The following is a 24,184-nucleotide window of genomic DNA, read 5'->3' on the forward strand; positions in this document are numbered from 1 at the left end:
CGGAGCCGCAGGAGTGCGGAGTAGGCAGAGCCGCAGGAGTGCGGAGTAGGCTGGGCTCCAAGGGAGCCAGGCAGGCAGAGCGGCTAGGGAGCCGAGCAGGCAGAGCTTCTAGAGAGCCGTGCAGGCAGAGCGGCTAGAGAGCCGTGCAGGCAGAGCGGCTAGAGAGCCGTGCAGGCAGTGCGGCTAGAGAGCCGTGCAGGCAGAGCGGCTAGAGAGCCGTGCAGGCAGAGCGGCTAGAGAGCCGTGCAGGCAGAGCGGCTAGAGAGCCATGCAGGCAGAGCTGCGACGGTGCAGATGCACAAATAAAGCTGCGAGGATGCAGATGCACAGATAAAGCTGCTAGGATGCAGATGCACAGATAGAGCTGCGAGGGTGCAGATGCACAGACAGGGAGTACACAAGGAAAGACACGGCAGAGAAGAAACCACAAACAAGGAGACTGACAGACAGAGGTAAGACTGAGTTCAGACAGAGACACAGGGACAAAGACACAAGGACCAGGATATTCTGCCTCCTGGCAGGTGGACAGAGTACAGACAAGGTACTGGGAACAAGACTCAAGGGCCAGGATATTCTGCCTCCTGGCAGGCGGACAAGGTACAAAGCAAGACAAAGAGTATTCCTACAGAGGAGATACACAGAACAGGGCCTGGCTTCCTCAGCAGCAAGATACTGAGTATAGACATTGCACAGGCAATGTTTCAGTGGGAGTTGCGAAATTAAATAGTCAAGGGCTCCAGGTGATTGGTAAGGGACATATTACACAGGTGCACCCTGACTGCATAGGAACCAGAGAGTTCAGGCGCCGCCCCCCTATACACACAGTCAGGAAACATGGAGAGCAAGCAGGAAAACAAGAGGCATAGCACATGGAGCTCAGGGCTGGCAACAGACAGAATTCACAGCATGGCTTGAAGCAGAAAGTAAGTTGGTGTGCGGGGGATGGGAGGCCATGCAGTGATGCCAGCAGGGTTGTTACACACAGCCCCGCACACACACACAGCCCTGCAGACAGACACACAGCCCAACAGACAAACCCCCGCACACATTCTCCGCACACACAGAGTCATAGCCTATAACTCATAGGCTATGACTATGATGCTGCGTGGCCAGCCAATCACAGTAATGCCACAACAAAGAAGGCGGAGGCTTTACTGCGATTGGCTAACACATGCCGGGTGGGAGATCCGAATATTTGAGGCGAGTAGTGAAATTAACGCGCTAGGATTCGAGTATCGCGAGTACCGCATTACTTGCCGAATACCGAATCCTAACGAGTATACTCGCTCATCCCTAGTAGGCACCAATTTATCAGATTTTGAAGTTGCGTAATAAAATTATGTTTGGTCGGGCCTTTATGGCAGAGTGGCCAGATGGAAGCCTCTCCTCAGTGCCAGACATATAAACGCCCTCATAGAGTTTGCTAAAAAACTGAGCAAAGGGTCTGAATACTTATGACCATGTGATATTTCAGTTTTTCTTTTTTAATAAATATGCAAAAATTTCGACATTTCTGTTTTTTTCCATCAAGATGGGATGCAGAGTGTACATTAATGATAAAAAAATAACTTTTTTTGAATTTACTAAATGGCTGCAATGAAACAAAGAGTGAAAAATTGAAAAGGGGTCTGAATACTTTCCGTACCAACTGTAATACTGTGCAATGCGGCTGTGTGTAGACATAATACTGTGTGAGGAAATTGTGGGGACATAATACTGTGCAAGTAGGCTGTGTGAGGACATCTTTCTGCATGGGGGCTGTGTGGGGATAGATTACTGATTAAGGGGGCTGTGTGGAGGTACAGTATAATACTATGTACAGTAAGGGGATATGTGGGGGACATCACTCTTAGTTAGTTGGGGGCTGTGTGCGGACATAATGCTGTGTAAAGGAGCTGTGTAGGAATATCATTCTGCATGGGGGCCTCTGTGGGGACATAAGGCTGTGTAGTGCTTTTTTTGTGGACATCATACTGTAAAGGGGGCTGTATGGGGACATCATGTTTTATTGTGAGCTGACCAAAATACAAGGACTGAATAACAAGAACTATATGATTTACTGGTTCATATCAGTTTTATAAAAAGCAGTAAATTATATCGTTCTTAGTACCTGCTACAGGTAAGAATAAATTATATTTTAACCCCTTCCCGTAGGCGTCATGGTATAAATCAGCCTCCTGCGGGTCGGGTGACCGGGGTCATTGAAAGGTCACCCGACCCGCACACAGAGTACCCTTTATGCTTCACCACAGGGGGGGTGGCTTAGCCCCCACGTGGCTATGATCGCTCTGATTGGCAGTTGAAATTGAAACAGCTAATCAGAGAGATAGTAATATTTCATCAATGAAATTTGATGAAATATTACAATCCAGCCATTGCTGATGCTGCAGTAGCATCGGACATGGCTGGAGACACTAATTTAACCCCCCACACCGGCTGGCGGGGGAGATCGGCCCCCACCACGGACTGACAGCAGCGATAGGCCGCTGCTGTCACGATATGCTCCCCCTCCCCTTCCCCCCGCTCTCCCCGCAGTCCGATCCCCCCTCACCCTCCCCGTTACCTCCTATGTCCCGCTCTGGCTCCCAGTGTCCCGCCGTCCCGGATCATGAGCGTTGCCATCTTGGAAAATGGCGGGTGCATGCACAGTGTGATTGTAATATTTCACAAATGAAATTTGGTGAAATATTACAATCCAGCCATGGCCGATGCTGCAATAGCATTGGCCATGGCTGCAGACACCAGTCAGACCCCCCCCCGCCGACTGACGGCGCCGATCAGCTGCCTCCACCAACTGACGGCAGCGATCGGCCGCCACAGTCATCATCAGCTCCCCTCCCCTTCCCTCCGCTTCCCCCAGCCTTCCGACCCCCCCTCACCGCCCCCAGTACCTCCTGTCCCTCTGGCCGTCCCTGTGTCCTGCATCATGGGCACCGCCATCTTGGAAAATGGCGGGTGCATGCACAGTGCGCCCGCTGGAATCTGCCGGCTGCAGATTCATTCATTTATTTTGATCACTGTGAGAAACTCTCACAGTGATCAAAATAAAAAAAGTAAATAAACCCCCCCTTTATCACCCCCATAGGTAGGGACATATAATAAAATAAAGAAAATATTTTTATTTTTCCATAGGGTTAGAATTAGGTTTAGGGTTAAAATTAGGGTTAGGGTTAGAATTAGGGTTAGGTTTGGAATTAGGGTTAGGGCTGGAATTAGGGTTAGGGCTGGAATTAGGGTTAGGGTTAGAATTAGGGTTGGAATTAGGGTTAGAGTTGGAATTAGGGTTGGGATTAGGGTTAGGGTTGTGATTAGGGTTAGGGTTGGAATTAGGGTTAAGATTAGGGTTAGGGGTGGGTTGGGGTTAGGCTTGTGGTTAGGATAAGACTTGGGATTAGGGTTAGGGGTGTGTTGGCATTAGGGTTGGAGTTAGAATTGAGGGGTTTCCACTGTTTAGGCACATCAGGGGGTCTTGAAACGCGACAAGGTGCCACTATTTATTCCAGCCAATTTTGCGCTCAAAAAGTCAAACAGTGGTCCCTCCATTCTGAGCCCCAACGTGTGCCCAAACAGTGGTTTACCCCCACATATGGGGTATCAGCGTACTCAGGAAAAATTGCACAACAACTTTTGGGGTCTAATTTCTCCTGTTACCCTTGGAAAGATACAAAATTGTGGGCTATAATAATTATTTTTGTGGAAAAAAAATGATTTTTTATTTTCATGGCTCTGCGTTATAAACTTCTGTGAAGCACTTGGGGGTTCAATGTGCTCACCACACATCTAGATAAGTTCCTTGGGTGGTCTAGTTTCCAAAATGGGGTCACTTGTGGGGGATTTCCATTGTTTAGGCACATTAGAGGCTCTGCAAACGTAACATGACCGCCGCAGACCATTCCATCAAGTCGGCATTTTAAAATGTCACTACTTCCCTTCCGAGCCCCAACGTGCGCCCAAACAGTGGTTCCCCCCTCATATGGGGTACCAGCATACTCAGGACAAACTGGACAACAACTTTTGGGGTCCAATTTCTCCTGTTACCCTTGTGAAAATAAAAAATTGTGGGCTAAAAAATCATTTTTTGAGGAAAAAATATTTTTTATTTTCACGGCTCTGCATTATAAACTTCTGTGAAGAACTTGGGAGTTCAAAGTGCTTACCACACATCTAGATTAGTTCTTTGGGTGGTCTAGTTTCCAAAATGGGGTCACTTGTGGGGAATTTCCACTGTTTAGGTACATTAGGGGCTCTCCAAGGGCAACATGACGCCCGCAGACCATTCCATCAAGTCGGCATTTCAAAACGTCACTACTTCCCTTCCAAGCCGCGACGTGTGCCCAAATAGTGGTTCCCCCCACATATGGGGTACCAGCATACTCAGGACAAACTGGACAACAACTGTAGGGGTTCAATTTCTCCTGTTACCCTTGTGAAATAAAAAATTGCCGGCTAAAAATTCATTTTTTGAGGAAAAAAAATATTTTTATTTTCACTGCTCTGCGTTATAAACTTCTGTTAAGCACCTGGTGGTTAAAAGTGCTCACTATGCATCTAGATAAGTTCCCTAGGGGGTCTAGTTTCCAAAATGGGGTCATTTGTGGGGGAACTCCAAAGTTTAGGCACACAGGGGCTCTCCAAACACGACATGGTGTCCGCTAACGAGTGGAGCTAATTTTTCATTCAAAAAGTCAAATGGCGCTCCTTCCCTTCTGAGCCCTTCCGTGCGCCCATACAGTGGTTTACCCACACAAATGGGGTACCAGCGTACTCAGGACATACTGGACAACTTTTGGGGTCCAATTTCTCCTGTTAGCCTTGTGAAAATAAAATTAGCGAGCTAAAAACTCATTTTTGAGGAAAAAAAATAATTTTTTATTTTCTCTGCTCTGCGTTATAATCTTCTGTGAAGCACTTAGGGGTTTAAAGTGCTCACAACACATCTAGATAAGTTCCTTCAGGGGTCTAGTTTCCAAAATGGGGTCACTTGTGTGGGAGCTCCAATGTTTAGGTGCACAGGGGCTCTCCAAACGCGACATGGTACTCAGGAGAAATTGGCCAACAAATTTTAGGATCCATTTTATCCTGTTACCCATGTGAAAATGAAAAAATTGATGCTAAAAGAAAATTTTTGTTGGAAAAATTAAAATGTCCATTTTTTCCTTCCATGTTGCTTTAGTCCCTGTGAAGCACCTGAAGGGTTAATAATGTTCTTGAATGTAGTTTTGAGTAGCTTGAGGGGTGCAGTTTTTAGAATGATGTCATTTTTGAGTATTTTCTGCCATATAGACCCATCAAAGTGACTTCAAATGTGAGATGGTCCCTAGAAAAAATGGTTTTATAAATTTTGTTGTAAAAATGAGAAATCGCTGGTCAACTTTTAACCCTTATAACTTCCTAACAAAAAAAATTGTTTCCAAAATTGTGCTGATGTAAATTAGACATGTAGGAAATGTTATTTATTAACTATTTTGTGTCACATAACTTTCTTGTTTAATAGAATAAAACTTCAAAATTTGAAAATTGTGGAATTTTCAACAAATTTCCATTTTTTTCACAAAAAAATGCAAAAATTATCAACCTAAATTTACCACTAACATGAAGCCCAATATATCACGAAAAAACAATCTCAGAATTGCTAGGATGCGTTGAAGCGTTCCTGAGTTATTACCTCATAAAGGGACACTGGTCAGAATTGCAAAAAATGGCCAGATCATTAAGGTCAAAATAGGCTGGGTCATGAAGGGGTTAAGCCCTATTGTAATATGTATTAGCAGTAATAACAAGTCAGCAGACTTAATTCTGCTCGATAAAAACTAATATTGAACAACAATTACCGTATGATACTTACGTTCAGCTGGTTGGTTTGGCCCTCCACAACATTCTCAGTAACACATGTCATTCTTTGGTCAGATAGAAATACCTTTATTTAAAGGGAATCTGTAACCCTTTTTTTCAACTATGAGCTTACGCCACTGACATCAGGGGATTATCTACAGCATTCTGTAATGCTGTCGATAAGCCCCTGATGTAACCTAAAAGATAAGAAAAAAAGAGTTAAATTATAACTCTTGGTCTTGGTCTGATGGGTGTCGCGGTCCAGCGCCTCCCATCTTCTAACGGTGACGTCCTCTTCTTTCCTTCCTCTCATGGCTCCGACGCAGGCGCACTGCTCTGCCCTGTTGAGGGCAGAGCAGAATACTGCAGTGCGCCGGCCTGCGCACTGCAGGACTATGCTCTGCCCTCAACAGGGCAGAGCAGTGCGCCTGCGCAGGAGCTGCGACGGAAAGGAAAGAAGAGGACGGCATCGTATGAAGATGGGAGGCGCCGGACCGGAAGGCGACACCCATCGGACCGGACCGAAAGCCGGGGTGAGCATAATCTAAGGGTCCCATCACACACAGCGAGATTGCTAGCAAGATCGCTGATTTTGTGACGCATCAGCGATCTCTCCAGCGATATCGCTGTGTTTGACATCCATCAGCGACCGGCCCCCCCTCCAGGTATCGCTGATCATGCATGATCGTCCTGGGCCATTTTTTGATCGTTGGTATCCCGCTGGCCAGCTCTGCGTGTGGCAGTGGGAGACCAACGATTAGCGACGCTGCACGCTGGTATCTAGGGTAAGCAGTGGGTAAGGGTGGTTTCACACTTGGGATTTTTTGCGCTATGTTTTTGCAGAGTCAAAGAATATAGGCCAGCTCACCGACTTCCATGGGAGCATGGATCACCATCCTGCAGTGGTTAATTCAACGAAGAAAAGGAAATAAATCCAGCTCCACTAGAAAATTGATTTTCGGATTTATTCCAATAAAGGCAAAGTACAAATCAGCTCCAGGACTGCATCAGCTCACACAGGAACAACATAAGCGACGCGTTTCGATCGCTACATGCGATCTTTATCAAAGCTACCATATCAAAATCACACACAGGTTAAAAAGGCACGGAAACCAATCAGGAGTTTGATAGAGTCACATGATTGGAAGGTTCTGTTCAAACAATACAATTGAGACAAACAACGAATTTATAACAAATCTTGAAAATTATATGTGATATCGCCAATGTTTGTATGTGCTGGTGAAATGAGTTTTCGTGGTCACATGATTCATGATCTTTTATATATATGTATATATATATATATATATATATATATAATTGTATTTTGATAGAATCATGATCATTTTCCATCATGGATATTTTCTATATTTATGTGGTCTCTTTTTGTATATTTCATGTGCAAAAATGTAAATATTTTTTATAAATTCGTTGTTTGTCTCAATTGTATTGTTGGAACAGGATCTTCCAATCATGTGACTCTATCAAACTCCTGATTGGTTTCCGTTCCTTTTTAACCTGTGTGTGATTTTGATATGGTAGCTTTGATAAAGATCGCATGTAGCGATCGAAACGCGTCGCTTATGTTGTTCCTGTGTGAGCTGATGCAGTCCTGAAGCTGATTTGTACTTTGTCTTTATTGGAATAAATCCGAAAATCAATTTTCTCGTGGAGCTGGATTTATTTCCTTTTCTTTGCTGTGTTTTTGCGCAAAAAAAGCATGCGTTTTTTTCCTATACTTTACATGGGTGCGCATACACATGCATTTGTACGCGTTTGTATGCGCATGCGTTTTTTGTAGTGTGCGCCCAGGTGCGCAAAATGCATCTTGTTGCATTTTTTGTGCACCCAACTTGTCTCAAAAAAACGCATGTGCACACAATGCGCACAAAATTCACCCAAAAACCCATTATAGCCTATGGGTGCGCTGACGTGCGCATAGTAATGCGCACGTCAGCACAAAAAAAGCATGTGTTTTTTTTAAAAAACCATGTGCAAAAACACAAAAAAAGCACACAAACGCATGATGCGTTTATGTGTGTTTGCACTGCGCATGGTGCGCAGAGCAAAATAACGCAAGTGTGAAAGTAGCCTAAGAGCCGCGCAGCTCTTGGATACCCGCTGTTTACCCTAGATACCAGCTTGCTCGCTGGTCCTGATCGCTGGAGGGGCTGTCTACAGTATGTGACAGGTCACCAGCGATCAGCCTAACTATGTCCCAGCGATCCCATCCATGTCGGATCGTTGGTGGGATCGCTGGGACATCGTTGTGTGTAATGGGGCCTTAACTCTTTTTTCTTATCTTTCAGGTTAAATCGGGGGCTTATCTATTGCATTACAGAATGCTGTAGATAAGCCCCTGATGTCAGTGGCGGCAGCTCATAGTCAAAAAAAAGGGTGACAGATTCCCTTTAAATGATCAATTCTGGTGGCAGGGATTAGAGAAACAGCCTTGCAAAGTTTGGAAATGTTTGACACAAATTTACTTTTACAATCTATAGATACATTAGAATGGTTGTCCGGCCTTTTACTACAAGTCTGCAGTCATTCTAAGCTCTAATATTCACAAAGAGCACACCAAGACAGGACAACCCCCTTAATATTCAGTATATATCTTTTTTCAAGATTTCCAACATTTCTAATACCATTGTCTTATATTTTAGACACAGCCTTTTATAACCTATTACTTGTTGTTTTGTACATTTCCAAGGTGATTAAACAGGTTCTGCGAAGAAAAAAAACCATTTTCAGTCAACATAAAGAACATGACTAATTCTTTCACTTACGCCCCACCAACAACACAATAATGGGGTATTTTTGCCCATGTGTATTAGCAGCACAGATGAAATTTTTAATGAGTCAAACTAAACCTTAATTAACTAGAACCCCCTGACTCTAGAATAGGACGTTTAGCTTCTCCCACCATGTGTTTCTTCTGTCCTGTCTGGGCTACAACAGATGGTTTGTGTTTGCTTGTTTGCTTCTAGTTATGTTTCTTGTTAACTTTACAATACTGGACTTCCTAGACGGAACTTGAATGTGCACAAATATGTCACTTTTTTACCTAAACTATGTTAGTTCCTAAGGCTTTGGTCAGACAGTCGTAGTTCCATGTGGCTTCCTCATTCACAATGAACTGCGCATGGGCAACAATCGATGGCACAATTCACATGAACGAATTTCCACACAGTCCATGAGTCCTTGTGGAAATAACCACAGCACACACAATCATACCCCAACCAAAAACCACCATAATGAGGAAACAGAAACCCTGTTTCCAACCATGTGTCACTAACAGGGCTGCTTGGTATAGATTTAATAACATCACTGTTTTATCATCAGGAGAATATTACTAACGTATTAATAGACCTGCTGCCATGTAGTCATCTATACTCATGAGCTCCATATAATGCTGCTCCAGTACAGATTGGCATCTTTCTGTGTACCCTGTGCATAGGCAGAATTCAGAGAACTGCTAGATTGACAGCACATAAAACAGTTATTTTATCAAAACTTCAGTAAGCGGTCTAGTTTATGATACATTGCTGGAATCAGGGTCTCTTCGCCTACATCATGCTGCTCTCAGATGGAGTAGAAAAACCTGCTAACATATTCTTTTTAAATCTGTAAAGCGGCTATTATGTCATTTATATGCTTAGCCAAGAAGCTTTTAGCTTGCTCTATACTTCTAAACGTTAGCATACCATAAGTTTCAAGTGTTCAGGTAGATATTTAGCAATTTGTAACTGTAGACCTTCCTGTATCCAGTCTGTGAGTTACATATCTTTTGTGGTTGATGTCAGCTGTGTAATGTTCGCTGACAACAAGCCCAGGGGTTGGTATTGTGGCATCTATAAGATACGCCCAGTAGTCAAAAGCCATAGACACACACACATAGAAAAGCCCTTCAATCATAAAAAGCACTCCCCGATCCTCTTTTACCCATTTATTACATATAAAAAAATTAAATAGTCCAAAGTGGTCCTCAGTAAATCCATCACATGTCCTGCTAAGATCCCCGACTCTGCTACATCAGGATGCAGTGCTGAGCAGTGACATCAGTAATGTGACCGCTCAGCGCGGCAGCGGGAACTCAATGGCAGTAACGTGTGACTCCGGCTGCTGAGACGAGCAGTGACTTCAGTCAAAGCTGGTGTTTCCCACGCTGTCACACAGAGCAGTGCCCATATATCTTGCTGTATGTCAATCTTGGCGGACATAACTTGACTTTTTTCTGGGCCCCTGACACAGCCCCAGACCCCATTCTAAGACCTGTTTTCTGGTCTTGCAGCTTAACTAGCTTCAACAGTTTAACACAACTGAAATTCTGCTTGCTGCAACCCCTGTGGAAATAATGCTAAAGTCAATACTGACCACAGCATCTAAAGGCCCCGTTACATGCAACGATATTGTGAACGATATTGTTACAACGTCACCAGTTTGGTGACGTTGCAGCGATGTCAAAACGACATTGTTGCGTGTGACACGTAGCAACGATCAACGATCATTTGGTTGATCGTTAATCGTTGCCTAATGGTCTGGGCCATAAATCTATCATTGGTCTCCCGCTGGGCAGCACACATCGCTGTGTGTGACAGCAAGAGACCAACGATCAGCGAGCTCCCAGCGCCATACAGCAGACGCTGGGAGCTGGTATCTAGGGCAAACAGCGGGTAAATAAGCGCCGCGCAGCGCTTAGATACCCTCTGTTTACCCTGGATACCAGCGTGCTCACTGGTCCTGATCGCTGGTGAGTGTGCCTATGTGACAGCTCACCAGCAATCAGCTAACTATGTCCCAGCGATCCCATCCACGTCGGATCGTTGGTGGGATCGCTGGGACTTTGAAGCGTGTAACCGGGCCCTAAGTGGATGAAACCCCCTCTGACACCTCCTCACACGTCTCCTTGTTGCTGAAGTTGCATTCTCATTAATGCACAACTTCACATCTAGTGAATGATCTTTGGCTTGAGTTCCTTACCTTAAAATTTACCTTATAAAGTGGCATGTAAATGTTTGGGCATCCCTCATCAAAATTACTGTTATTGTGAACAGTTAAGCAAGTTGAATATCAAATGATCTCTAAAAGTCCTAACGTTAAAGATTACATATTTACTTTGTATTTTTGGCACAAATAAAACCCCTATATACTGTATATATATATATATATATATATATTTTTACATACTGCCCACTATTTTACATACTGAATATTATATATAATGAACAAAAATATTATCTTCAGCAGGCAGGCAGCAGCGCTTGCACTGCAGCATGATTGCATCTATATTGTGCATTTAATTATTTTATTTGCTGGTATAAATAAATTAAAAAAAAAAAATTCTGTCTCAAAATGGCACCAACCACACTGTGTAGTAGCATCTATCAGCGAGCTGGTAGATGCTACTGCGCAGACACTGGCAGCGCCATCTTGCTAGGAAAAAAAAAATTGTCTCCGCCAAGATGGCGCCCTTGGCGCCTGCCTGCTGTAGGTGATTTTTTTTCTTTTTCAATATATATAAAATTAAGAATGTAAAATAGGGGGCAGGTCACTGAGGGATAAGTGACCTGTCAGAAGCCATACAGATGAATACCTAAGCAGAGCACCACATGAACATCACCCCACATGCCTCCCCGAGCACGAGCATATCATTAACTCAAAACTGAAAATAAATATTAAACAACAACCACAAGATGGATTTCATCAGCCAAGGTATCATTGTAATCAGTATAACGGCACCGAGCTGACACTGTCTGTAAGTTACTGAGCACAATCCTGCTGACAGGCTCCCTTTAACTACATTTCAAACGGAAGAAAGGGCAACTTGAAAACGCTTTGCTATCTTCTTACAGCCTTCTCCTGCTTTGTTGGCCTCCACCATTTTCATTCTCAGACTGCTAGACAGCTTTTTAGAAGAACCCATGGCTGCAGTTTTTTGGCACAGGGTTAGAGAAGGCTGGGTTTTTATAAAGCTCAGAAATTTGCATGGCCTAGCCTTTCCTAATGATGATGGTGAACAAGACATAACCCTAACAGGATAATTAAGGTCAGTGTTATCTGACTGTACAAGAAGATCTAAAAAAAAGGATGTAAAAGGGGCCTTTCTTGACATTGACATCGTGTTGTGCTCTATCGGTCCCTGTCATCTATGATGCTCACTGTCTCCATCACAGACATGCAAATATACATATTGGAGCTAATTCCATAGGAAACCAATGATCATGTATCTCATACATCTGCCGACAATACAGGTGCTAGTTACTTTAAGAGAAATGCTCCCCTTGGCTCTGGTAGCTGCACTGACTATTTGGTAGGGAAGGAACCGCAGTGTAAGTTTTGGTCCCTGCTGTTACATACAACAGTCTAGCTGATGTCACTGCATCTCATCATTTTATTTTCTCTGGGGTGCGACTGGGATACTGTGTTGTTCACTCATCTCTTTTGTCATCCAGAGGAAGGTAGTTATAACGTACATTTCTTTCTGCTATAAATATATTTTTTATTTTTTTCTCAGGGGTGGGGGAAGCCGGACTGATGTCATCAAACATGCTTCATTTTAATATAAAATGCTCTTTCTTAAGCTTTCCGTTTTTTTCAGAACCCGGTATTTGATTATCTGCCATTAGCATTTTTTTTGTTATTATTGTATATTATTAGTAATGTTACTATTATGTTTCTTTTATGTCTTAATAGTTTTGGAAGACAGAGATCATACTATCTGATAAAACTGATAAAAGGAAAGGAATTACCACTATAAACAATTATGGAATATGTTGTAAATATGCCATAAATATGTTGTATGTTATGACTGTACAAAGACCAATATAAAAATAATGGGAGCATACAGTAACCTTATAGCATTCATATACCAGAATTTAAGAAACATGGTAGCACCACTCCAGGAGAGCTACCGGTCCACATCAGATGGCATAAAAAGAAATGAAGATGACTGTAGCTCCCCAATGTCCGGCTCTTAGTAGGACACATACTGTATATTAGGAAAGGGTGCATTCTGACTTTAAGCAACATTATAATGAAACAGTGCCATACAGAGTGCACACAGCACCTGCGCCTCTCAGGACATAGCACATACCCGGTGAGGTTAGCATCACTCGTCGCCCTAGTGATCAATCAGGCAGGAAATACAACTAGTACATAAGTAATTATATACCTATAAAACAAAGATAACACAGGCGCAAAGTGCTAATTACCGGAACTTGCAGCAGCAAATATGGACAAAACCACCTAATTTGTCCTAAAACCAAAAATCAATTAACATAGAAAAACTATTTGCGCTAGCATAATATCCGGAAAAGAAATCTGAGAACCAATATATGTATAAAAATATCATTTACATAAATGCACACACACCTAGGTCTGCAAGGAAATGTTTCCAACCTCCAAATATTCAGAAGAAGCAGCGATATACTTAATCACAGTGCATACACATCGATACCTTCATTCCAGCAAAGCAAACTGAGAAAGAATATATATGCAGTGATGCCGTTTATCTGAATGCACGCATAGCCATCCCTGCAGGGAGATAATACCACCCTCCAAATAGTCAGAAAAAAGTAATGATACAGTTAGTCACTGTGCAAACACAGCGGTACCTTTGTTCCAGTGCAGCGTGGAGCAGTGAAGGATTGCTATCCCCAAAGGTCCTAGTGGAGGAGCATCGGTGCGGGCGGTAGTCCAGATAAGGATATAAATTTGCAGATACTCAGAATGCAGAGTGATACTGTGGGTATTGGATGCTGTCCCGGCTGGTGACAGACGTCCCACTTACCGCGTGCCAGTCATTAATAGGGGGCGGTGAGGGCGACGCGTGTAAGCTGAAGCCAGCAAGGTGCAGCTGAACCCCGCAGGACCCTGTGTGATGTCACGGTCATGTGTGTAATCACGTGACTGGCTAAGGAGCGCTGAATAGACCACAGTGCTGTCTTACGCGTTTCGGAATCGTCGAAAGTAGATTGATATTTGAAATGAACACACTGATTCCCAACGGCTTAAATAGTGTGATTGAACTTTTTGCCTTTAATGTCTAAATATAGATATAAGAGACCGTGGGTATATAAGCGCTCCTTTAATCTCTATGGACCATCTCTGAGGAAGGAATCTGCATTTTTCATCCCAGACTGCTCCTATTTCTGCCCTGACCCACAAAGGGGCTGATCCTAAGGAATGGACTCCAGAAGCAGAAGACGCCTTTGTATCCCTCAAGCAGGCATTCTCCTCTGCTCCTGTGCTACATTGCTCAGACCAAAACAAGCAGTTCTTCCTTGAGGTGGATGCATCTTCTACTCAGAAGTCCTCATCTGGTCACATGGTGTCCTGTGGCTTTTTCTCTAAGCTCTTCTCTACACCAGAATGCAATTACTCTATTGGCAATAGAAAGCTGCTTGTAATCAAGCTGACTCTGTAGGAGTGATGATACTTGCTGGAAGACGCCTTACACCCTGTGGTAGTATACACTGACCACAAGAATCTTGCTTTTCTGCAGTCCGCACAGAGGCTTAACGCTTAACGCTTGTCAAGCCAGGTGGTCTTTGTTCTTCGCTCACTTCAACTTCACTCTCGATAGTCAATAGCTGCAGGATACTTACTATTTAAAGCACCTCCTCCAACATGGAGGTGCCTGTGCAATGTTGTGAGTTTCTTACTAACACTCTTGTCAGTTCTCAGGTCCCAGTGTTTGCATCTCAACCTGCTGCACGCACCAGTCCTTACCTCAACGGCAGCCGAGCCTTCTGCACTCACCAGTGCTCTCGTCAACTAGATCCGGTCCAGTGGCACCCTCCAGTGTTCACCTCAATGGCAACCTAGCCTGCTGCACCAGACAGTGCTATCCTCAATGGCAGACGGTCCAGTATCACCTGCCAGAGCTCATCTCTCCATCAGCCAGTCCTGTCTGCACCTGTGGTTCCTGTCATTTTCTCTGCCTTCCTTCAACTCTTGGACATTCCCTTGGGCCGCCCAAGCTACCCGTTCCCAGGGGTCATCTGCCATCTACCCAAGGTCAGTCCTGGAGTAGCACCTGGACCACCTCCCTTGTCTCTTGGATCTTGAAGTCATTAGCCACTGCGTATCCGTGGTCATATTGGAACATTTTTTGTAAACACATCCAATTGTGGAATTTAATATTATTCAAAGATCTATTGATTAAAATGTTTATTAAAATTAGCATTATTTGTGGGAAAACCTCTTTAAATGAACATAGAATTAACTAAATAAAAAACAACAATGTAAACCCAAGAGGTGGAGGTCCCAGTGGAGGAGAAGGTGGAGCAGATGGAGGTGGACATGGCAGTGCAATTTGAACAGGCAAATGAGGAGGCAGCAAACAATGTTTTATTTTTTTGGAGGGGAGGCCTCAAAATTAAATGAACTTAAAATACAGTTGAACACTGATTGGGTGCAGCTGGTGTAGATGTCTAGTCACCCAAAGGAATGAACAAGTCCTATGGGATCCGTACCTGGTTCACATTAATAAATGTTAGCTTCCTCACATTGGCTGTGGAGAGGCAAATGCACCTGTCTGTGATCACGCTCCTTGCCGTGCTAAACACACATTCCAACATGTTCCACATGAGAATCCCAATCACTGGAAAAGATCAGAATATCATCCAAATAGATGATCAAAAACTTATCCACAAAGTCCCGGAAAATATCATTCATGAAGGATTGGAAGACAGAAGGGGCATTAGTGAGCCCAAAAGGCATCACCAGGTACTCAAAATGTCCCTCCGGAGTATTAAACGCCGCCTTCCATTCATCTCCATTCTTGATGCGAATAAGATTATACGCCCCCCTGAGGTCAAGCTTGGTAAACCAGCAGGCACCTTTAACTCTGGAGAATAAATCAGAAATCAGGGGTAACGGATACTGATATTTAACCGTAATCTTGTTAAGGGAACGATAGTCAATACAAGGCCTTAATGAACCATCTTTCTTAGCCACGAAAAAAAAACCAGCACCTAAGGGTGAAGAAGATGGTGTAACATGACCCTTCTCCAACGACTCCTTAATATAAGATCGCATAGCCTCGTGTTCAGGTACAGATAAGTTGAAAAGCCGACCCTTGGGAAATTTACACCCAGGCCTCAACTCAATTGCACAGTCATAACTCCTGTGAGGAAGCAGGGACGCAGACTTACTCTCACTAAATACATCATAAAAATCAGCCAAATAGTCAGGAACATCATGAGACTGGGGAGAGGTGGAGAAAACAGGAGTGTCACCAAGAGCACACCGACAGCCCGAACTCACCACAGACACAGATTTCCAATCCAAAACTGGATTATGGATTTGCAACCAGGGGAAACCCAGAACAATAGTATCATGCAAATTATGCAGTACCAAAAATCTACAATTTTCTTGGTGGTTTGGGGCGACCCGCATTATCACCTGGGTCCAAAACTGAGGTTTATTCTCCGCCAAAGGAGTAGCATCAATACCCCTCAAAGGAACAGGCGTCTGCAGAGGTGCCATGGAAAAACCACAACGTTTAGCAAAATCCAAATCCATCAGATTCAAAGCCGCTCCTGAATCCACAAAAGCCTTGGCGGAAAATGTGGATAAGGAGCAGATCAGAGTAATTGCCAAAAGAAACTTAGGTTGTATGCCACCCACAGCAAATGTGTGTGCAAAACGTTTCTCTCGTTTAGGGCAGACAGAAATAATATGAGAGGCATCTCCACAGAACAAACACAGCTTATTGCGCCTTCTATACTCCTGACGTTGCACCCTAGACAAAACTCTATACATTTGTTGAAAAGGTGGCAACACCTCTCGTGTAGTTTTACGTTCATGTACACGCCGATCAACTTGAATGGCTAATGACATAGAATCGTCAAGATCAGAGGGAACAGGAAATCCCACCATAATATCCTTTACAGTTTCTGATAAACCCTTGCGAAAGAGAGCTGCCAAGGCACCATCATTCCATGTAGTAAGGACCGCCCACTTTCGGAATTTTTGACAGTATCACTCTGCAGAATCCTGACCCTGGTTCAATGCCAAAAGGGCTTTCTCAGCTTGATCAATAGCATGAGGTTCATCATACAACAACCCCAAGGCTTGAAAAAATGCATCCACATTAGTCAGAATAGGATTTTCAGGTGTCAAAGAAAACACCCAATCCTGGGGATCGCCGCGCAGCAAGGAGATGACAATTTTAACCTGCTGCGCAGAGCTCCCCAATTAGTTAGGCTTCAAGGCAAGAAATAATTTACAATTATTCTTAAAATTCAAAAATTTAGACCAATCCCCAGAAAACACATCAGGAGTAGGGATTTTTGGTTCAACAGTATGTGATTGAGCGAGATAGGTGGAAATTCCCCGCACTTCAGCAGTGAGCTGCTCCACACGATCAGACAATTGCTTAATCTCCATTAAGGAAAAAATCCTCCTACGGCCCCAGAGAAAAAGAGGAAAAAATACATATAAAAAAAATTCTGACACTTTTTTTTTTTTTACACTTTTTTTTTCCTGCTTTTGAGTACCCTAGAATCTGCGGTATGGCTGGTGATTCTGTTATGAATGAGTCACTGAGGAGGAAAAACAAAAACAAGTTAATCCCCAGAAAACCAGAGAGGTTGATAACTAAGCGGATTGCAGACCCCTGATCCTATCCACACAACTAGCAGTAGCCGTGGAGCGTACCTACGATGATCCTAGACGCCTCGCCACAGCCGGAGAACTAAATAAGCCTAAAGCAAGAAAAGGGGAAATCTAAACTGCCCCAGAGCAGACCCAAAAGCAATAGACAGCCCCCAAACATGTATTGTCGGTGAGACAAGATGAAAACACAAACACAGATAGAAAAATAGGATGAGCAAACGATGGGGCCCACACTAACTAGAAAGGACAGGAAAGGAAAGATGCTGTCTGCAATCATGCACAAAATCCTGCCAAAAAATGTCCAACACTTTCTGATAACAAAAACCCTGAAGTCGCTAGACTTCAATTCCCTATATCAGCACTCTGGTATATTCTGAAGACAGAGCAAAAAGAGACCAATCTACCAAATCTCATGTGAAAAAATAGCAAAGCACACTTAGCTTGAGAAGGCAGGAACAGAACTGGAAACCAGAATCTCAGGGCAGGAAAAAATCACCAGCACAAAATTAGGGAGTCAGCTGTCTTAAATCCAGTCAGAGACTCCTGATGTCCAATCACAGTCCTCCTCAGGTGGCAGGTCTCTGCCATTTAGATCAGCTTCATTACCTGTGTCACCACCAGAGGCAGCCCGGATGGAGACTCACGACTCCTCTGTCAACACAGCCAGCTCCACCACCCTCACCAGAAGCCAGAGGTAAACCAGAAAATGAGTTCACAACAGGTAGGCGTCTTTATGTGTAATGCTGTTAATTTTCCTGTAATCCACACACATTCTTATGGTACCATCCTTTTTCTTTACAAACACTATTGGAGCTGCCCAGGGGCTACAACTGTCTCTGATGACCCCTGCCTCCTTCATCTCTCTCAACATACTCTTAGCACATTGGTATTGTGTTGGGGGTATAGGTCTGTACCTCTCCTTTATAAGTGGATGGTCTCCAGTAGGGATATGATGTTGAACCCCTTTTGCCTGCCCAAAATCTAGTGGGTGTTTTCTGAATACCCGCTCATACTCTTGTGTCACTCTGTAAACCCCATTTTTCTGGTAGGAGGGCGTAGAGTCAGTTCCCACCTGCAGTTGCTGGCACCACTCCTCCATCTGCTTCACAGAGCCATTGTCCTCCACCTGCTCGGATGAGACCAAGGGCTCTGCTGCTTGCAAAGAGTTGTTATTAACAGTGAGCAGCTTAGCAACTGTGGCATACCGAGGTAACGTGGCCTCCTCTTCCTCACAATTCAAAAGGCGTACAGGTACTCTCCCCTTTCATACGTCCACCACCCCTCTGGCTGTCAGGACAGTGGGCCTGCTCTCGGAGTATACTGGTTCTACCAACACCTGGTAATCTCTCCCTCTAAGACCTATAGCTGCCTGACACCAAACCAACATTTCACATCTGGGGGGTATTGCAATGGGGAAGGGGTCACTCACTCTGACACTGCCAATTTCTCCGCCAGAGAGTTCTACCTGTTGTCTTTGCATCAGGGCTCTGATCTCCTTCTGCAGGACTCGTTGTTCACTGGAACCAGCAGTCTCAGCCACCTGTTGCAACAAGACAATAACCTGGGACAGACAGTTTTCAATTACATTTGTACCAAGAGTCATCATGGGATTACATTCACGTCGATCAATATCAACAACTATTAGACCCTGAGACTTTAGCTCTACCCACCCCACTTTAACAGTAATTTCTTTACATCCTATCTGCGGCAAAGACTGACCATTACTGGCAGCTACTGTTAGTTCATCAGTTGGGCCACGGGTAAGTTCTGAATCAGCCCAATACCTCTTGTACAGAATGTACGGCATAGTGGTCACCTGGGAGCCAGTGTCCAGCAAAGCATTCATGGGGATACCGTCAATCACCACTGGAAGGATTGGTCTCCCTCCAACATACTTGGCTCTCCAGTTCTTTGGGCCAGGGGATCCTATTCCTGGGGGTTGGCCCTCTGCCCCAGGGGTTGCTCGTTTAAAGGACAAAATCTTGCAAGATGACCAGCCCTGTAGCAGCAATGACAGATGGGACGTCCATCCTGGTCATAGCAATCGTTGTTCCTCCCTCGAAGTGGCAGGGCTCGCCTCCTCCGGAGCCACGGGACATCCTCTGGACTGGAAGCAAGCTGGATCTTTTCCTTGGAGGACACCTGCAGGGACTGCATGGTTTTGGTAAGTGCAGCCATCCCTTTGGTCAACTCCTGGACCTGAAGACGCAGCTCCTCAGTTGGATCTTTATCCAGAGTCTGTGCATCAGCCTCTACCGGGAGGGAAGGGAAAGATGTGGCTTCCTGATGGTAGGTGATCCCAGGGCGCCTAGGGGGTGCTGGATGGCTGTCAGTGGACTCCTGCAGTACCCGTATAGCCCTGTCCTTAAGATCAGCAAAGTCCAGATAAGGGTTTTACAGGGTTATAATACGCAACTGTCCTCTGTGGGTACTGGATAGGAGATCTTCAATGAACTGCTCCTTTAACAGCTTATCCTCATCCTTCACACTATCAGGATCAACTTGCTTAACTGCTTGCAGCACCTCCTGCAGGTTGAGAGCATAGTCCCTTATACTGTCCTGTGCCCTCTGCTTACAGCCAAAGAACCTCATCTTGATTTCAGCTGCAGTGCGGGTGTCAAAGGTTCTTCTCAGCTGGGCCAGGATCTTTGCAACAGTCTCTTTATCAGTGTCCTGCCAGGCTTTCACTTCTCTCTGTGCTGCACCCGTTAGCTGTCCAATCAGGATATTCACTTTCTGGTTCTCAGACAATGGGTAGACTTTAAACAACCTGCACAGTCTCTCTTTAAATTCACTCAGGATATGTGACTCACCTGAGTACTGCGGGCATAGACAGCGGCATTATGTGGACCGCTGTGGCGGGCGCTCCTCCTTGCGGCGCGGCCGGGTCGGCGGCGGCGTCCGCAGCTGCATCACCTTGTGGCACGGACATTCTCTTCCTCCCCCCAGTTAATGTTAGCCAGGGCCGGGGGTTGTGTGAGCTCACCGGCGGCCGCTTCGCAGGCCCGATGCTCGGGGCTGTAGGCCTCAGCTCCTCCCCTTCTCGCGCGCTGTCCTCTCTTCCCGCGCAGCACTTCACTTCTTCACGGTCTGTGGCAGGCTCCGCCCACGAAGGCCTGCCCCTTCTTCCCATGCACATCAAGCAGCGCGGCAATGGCGGCAACTGGCACCAATTTCACAGTCTTTTACACAAACACAGTCTATGCCACACAGGACCCGGGGGGTACCAGGCTCCGTAATCCTGTTCGTGACGCCAAATTTGGTCACCCTCCCAGAGCTGTGGGGTACTAGGTACCGGGCCGGTGTCAGTGGGATGTGTCACAGCAGCGGTGACCCGGACCGTGGCCCTGGGCGCCCAAGTAATAGAAAGATGTGAATGGTGGAATGTAGTTGGATGAATAGTTTGTGATGCCACCTGTGGTGCTCGGCAAGGGAGTTGTTAAGCCAACGCTGCATGCAGATCTGCTGGGACTGATGGTATGGTGCAGCAAAGATGTAAAAGCTCCCCACAGATTAAGCTATAGTCCCAGGGCAGTGTAGATGTGGTTGGCACGGGGATGTAGCAGTGCCAGAAAGGTAGGAAGCAGACAAGACACAGCGGGGTGCAATTTCTGTACCTTTACTTGATAACTGCAGTCCAGGGTCCTGATTACAGATGGTATTGGAGCAGGCTAGCCTGGAAGCAATTCAGGGATTCTCTCTCTGCAGACGGGCTGTGCAGTCTCCTTACTAGCGCTTGCTTGCGGGACCTCCAGTACCGAGTTACACTGAAGTTCCTCCTGTCAGATGTTCTCAAGAACTTCACTTGCAGGGCAGACAGCTGTAGCCTATCTCGGGGACTCTCTACTCCTAAGTCCTGGCTCTCTATCCAAGCTGCTGTTGTGCCCTCATGTCTTAGATGGGAGTAGGGCATTTACAGCCTCCTACTCCTCTGGTATCTGTTGCCGGACTGTAAGTATTCGTACAACCGTGGAGACCAGGCTCCAGTTCATGCACTCTCTCCAAAGATGAGCTCTTCCTCCAGCTCTATCTCAACGCTCCTTCAACACGTCTGCACACTTCACCCTCCACAGACTAACTACTCCTTCTTCTTGGCCCTCAGAGAGCACTCCTCCCCTTGATCCCGGTTCAGAGTTCCCCCTGCTGGCCTGGAGTGGAACTGTGTTGCATGCATTGATTGACTACGAGAGAGACCCATCATTGCCTCCAAGCCTGGCATTACCCTCCCCTGGAGGAAGGCAAAGCCACTGTGGCGACCATACTCCTGGGAGCACCACACTACGTCTTGGAAATCTATTATTTGGGCAGCGCAGACTGGAATCCACATCTTCTTTGCAGTATATTGACTTGTCTTTGAAAGAGCTACATACACTACTTACAGCCAAAGCAAATGGACAATACTCTATACTCCTGCTTCTAGACCTGTCCTCTGCCTTCGACACAGTTGACCACTGCCTCCTACTACAGATCCTCTTCCTTTGGCATCAAAGACCTTTCCCTATCCTGGATCAACTCATACCTCTCAAACCGCACATTCAGCGTCTCCCACTCCCACACAACCTCCTCATTCCACCCTCTCTCTGTTGGAGTCCCCCAAGGCTCTGTTCTAGGACCCCTACTCTTCTCAATCTATACATTTGGCCTGGGGCAACTCATAAAGTCCCACGGATTCCAGTACCATCTTTATGCCGATGACACTCAGATCTACCTCTCTGGCCCAGACGTCACCTCTCTGCTGTCCAGAATCCCAGAGTGTCTATCAGCCATATCCTCCTTCTTCTCCTCCCGCTTCCTCAAACTGAATGTGGATAAATCTGAACTGATCATCTTTCCCCCATTTCACAGATCCTCCTTACCTGACCTATCTATAACAATTGACGACATCACGCTTTCCCCCGTACCGGAGGTCCACTGCCTCGGAGTAACCTTTGACTCTGCCCTGTCCTTCAAAGCGCACATCCAAGCTCTCTCCACCTCCTGCTGCCTCCAGCTCAAAAATATTTCCAGAATCCGTCCCTTCCTCAACCCTCAATCTACTAAAATGCTTGTGCATGCCCTCATCATCTCCTGTCTCGACTACTGAGCAGTGAGGCTCTGGAATTCTCTTCCTGAGGAAGTGGTGATGGCCAACTTGCTAAATGAATTTAAGAAAGGAATGGATGCTTTTCTTGTGAATAACAGTATAGAAGGTTACGAATAACAGAATATTATAGGTAGATGATTGACCCAGCTTAGGGGAAGGAATTTTTTTCCCTATGGAGAAAATTGGCTTCTACTCTGTGGGTTTTTTGCCTTCCCCAGGATCAACAATGCAGAACAGCTGCACTAAAAATAGGCTAAACTATATGGACATAAGGTCTTCCTTCAGCCTACAAAACTATGTTACTGCAACATCCTTTTCTGTGGCCTCCCTGCTAACACCCTTGCACCTCTCCAGTCCATCCTTAACTCTGCTGCCCAACTAATTCATCTCTCTCCTCGCTACTCCTCCGCTTCTCCCCTCTGCAAATCTCTTCACTGGCTTCCATTCCCTCAGCGTATCCAATTCAAATTACTAATACTGACCTACAAGGCCATCTATAACCTGTCTCCTCCATATATCTCTGAACTAATCTCCCGATATCTTCCCTCACTTAATCATCGATCCTCCCAAGACCTCCTTCTCTCCTCCACACTTATTCGCTCCTCACCCAACCACCTCAAAGACTTCTCCTGAATAGCCCCCATCCTCTGGAATTCTTTGCCCCTACTCGTCCGGCTATCAACCACACTTGGATCCTTCAGACGGAACCTGAAAACCCATCTCTTCAGGAAAGCCTACAGCTTGCAATGATCCCCACTGCCCCCTCACCACTACTGGAGCTAGCGCCTCATAATCACTGGAGCTGCTGCAACCCCCCAACCTACTGTCTCCTTCCCCACCATCCTGTAGAATGTAAGCCCAAAAGGGCAGGTTCCTCTCTCCCCTCTATATCAGCCTGATTGTTAGTTTGTTTACTGTAAGTGATATCTGTAATTTGTATGTAACCCCTTCTCATGTACAGCACCATGGAATCAATGGCGCTATATAATTAAATATTAATAATAATAATAAATAGTTTGGAGGAGGGCGGGAAGTATAATCCTGCTGACAGATTCCCTTCAACAGTGAAATCCATCAGTGAGCTTGCCTGACGGCATTTTTTGTGAGCTTTGCTTTTTTCTTCTAAACAATCTTCTAAGCTGATTCATGTCTAAATCAAAAGTTCAGTTATGATTTGGTCATAAATCAGCTTAAAAAATTTCAATTTAAAAATGTAAAAACGAATGCTGATTATATTTTCTTAAGACAATGACAATGGAAACCATTTCAAAGAGCTCAAGTTGTTTTATGATTTTACATCTTCTAAATATAACTATACCTTCCAAGAGGTATGTTTAAAAAAAACTTTCTAAAAAAACAATTTTCATGCAATCTTACAGACTGTCAAGTAATTCAGAAGATACGATACTCCTGGGTACAATGAGATAGCTATACTTTATTTATTATTCATCTTTCATCTTAAGAATTAGATGCAATTTGTATTGATATTTTTTGTTTGAAAGAATATTTCCTTCTCCTTCTCTCACTTCACCAGTCACCTGGACAAACTAATCACTTTCCCTGCGGCATTGGATTCCACACTATGTGCAATTATTTTTTCATTAATTCTTTGTTTGCTCTATAAATGTTGGCTCTTCTTCTAGCAATGCC

This window comes from Dendrobates tinctorius, unplaced genomic scaffold, assembly GCF_039654945.1.
Source record: "Dendrobates tinctorius isolate UK_male_01 unplaced genomic scaffold, ASM3965494v1 ptg000015l, whole genome shotgun sequence".
Classification (NCBI taxonomy): domain Eukaryota; kingdom Metazoa; phylum Chordata; class Amphibia; order Anura; family Dendrobatidae; genus Dendrobates; species Dendrobates tinctorius.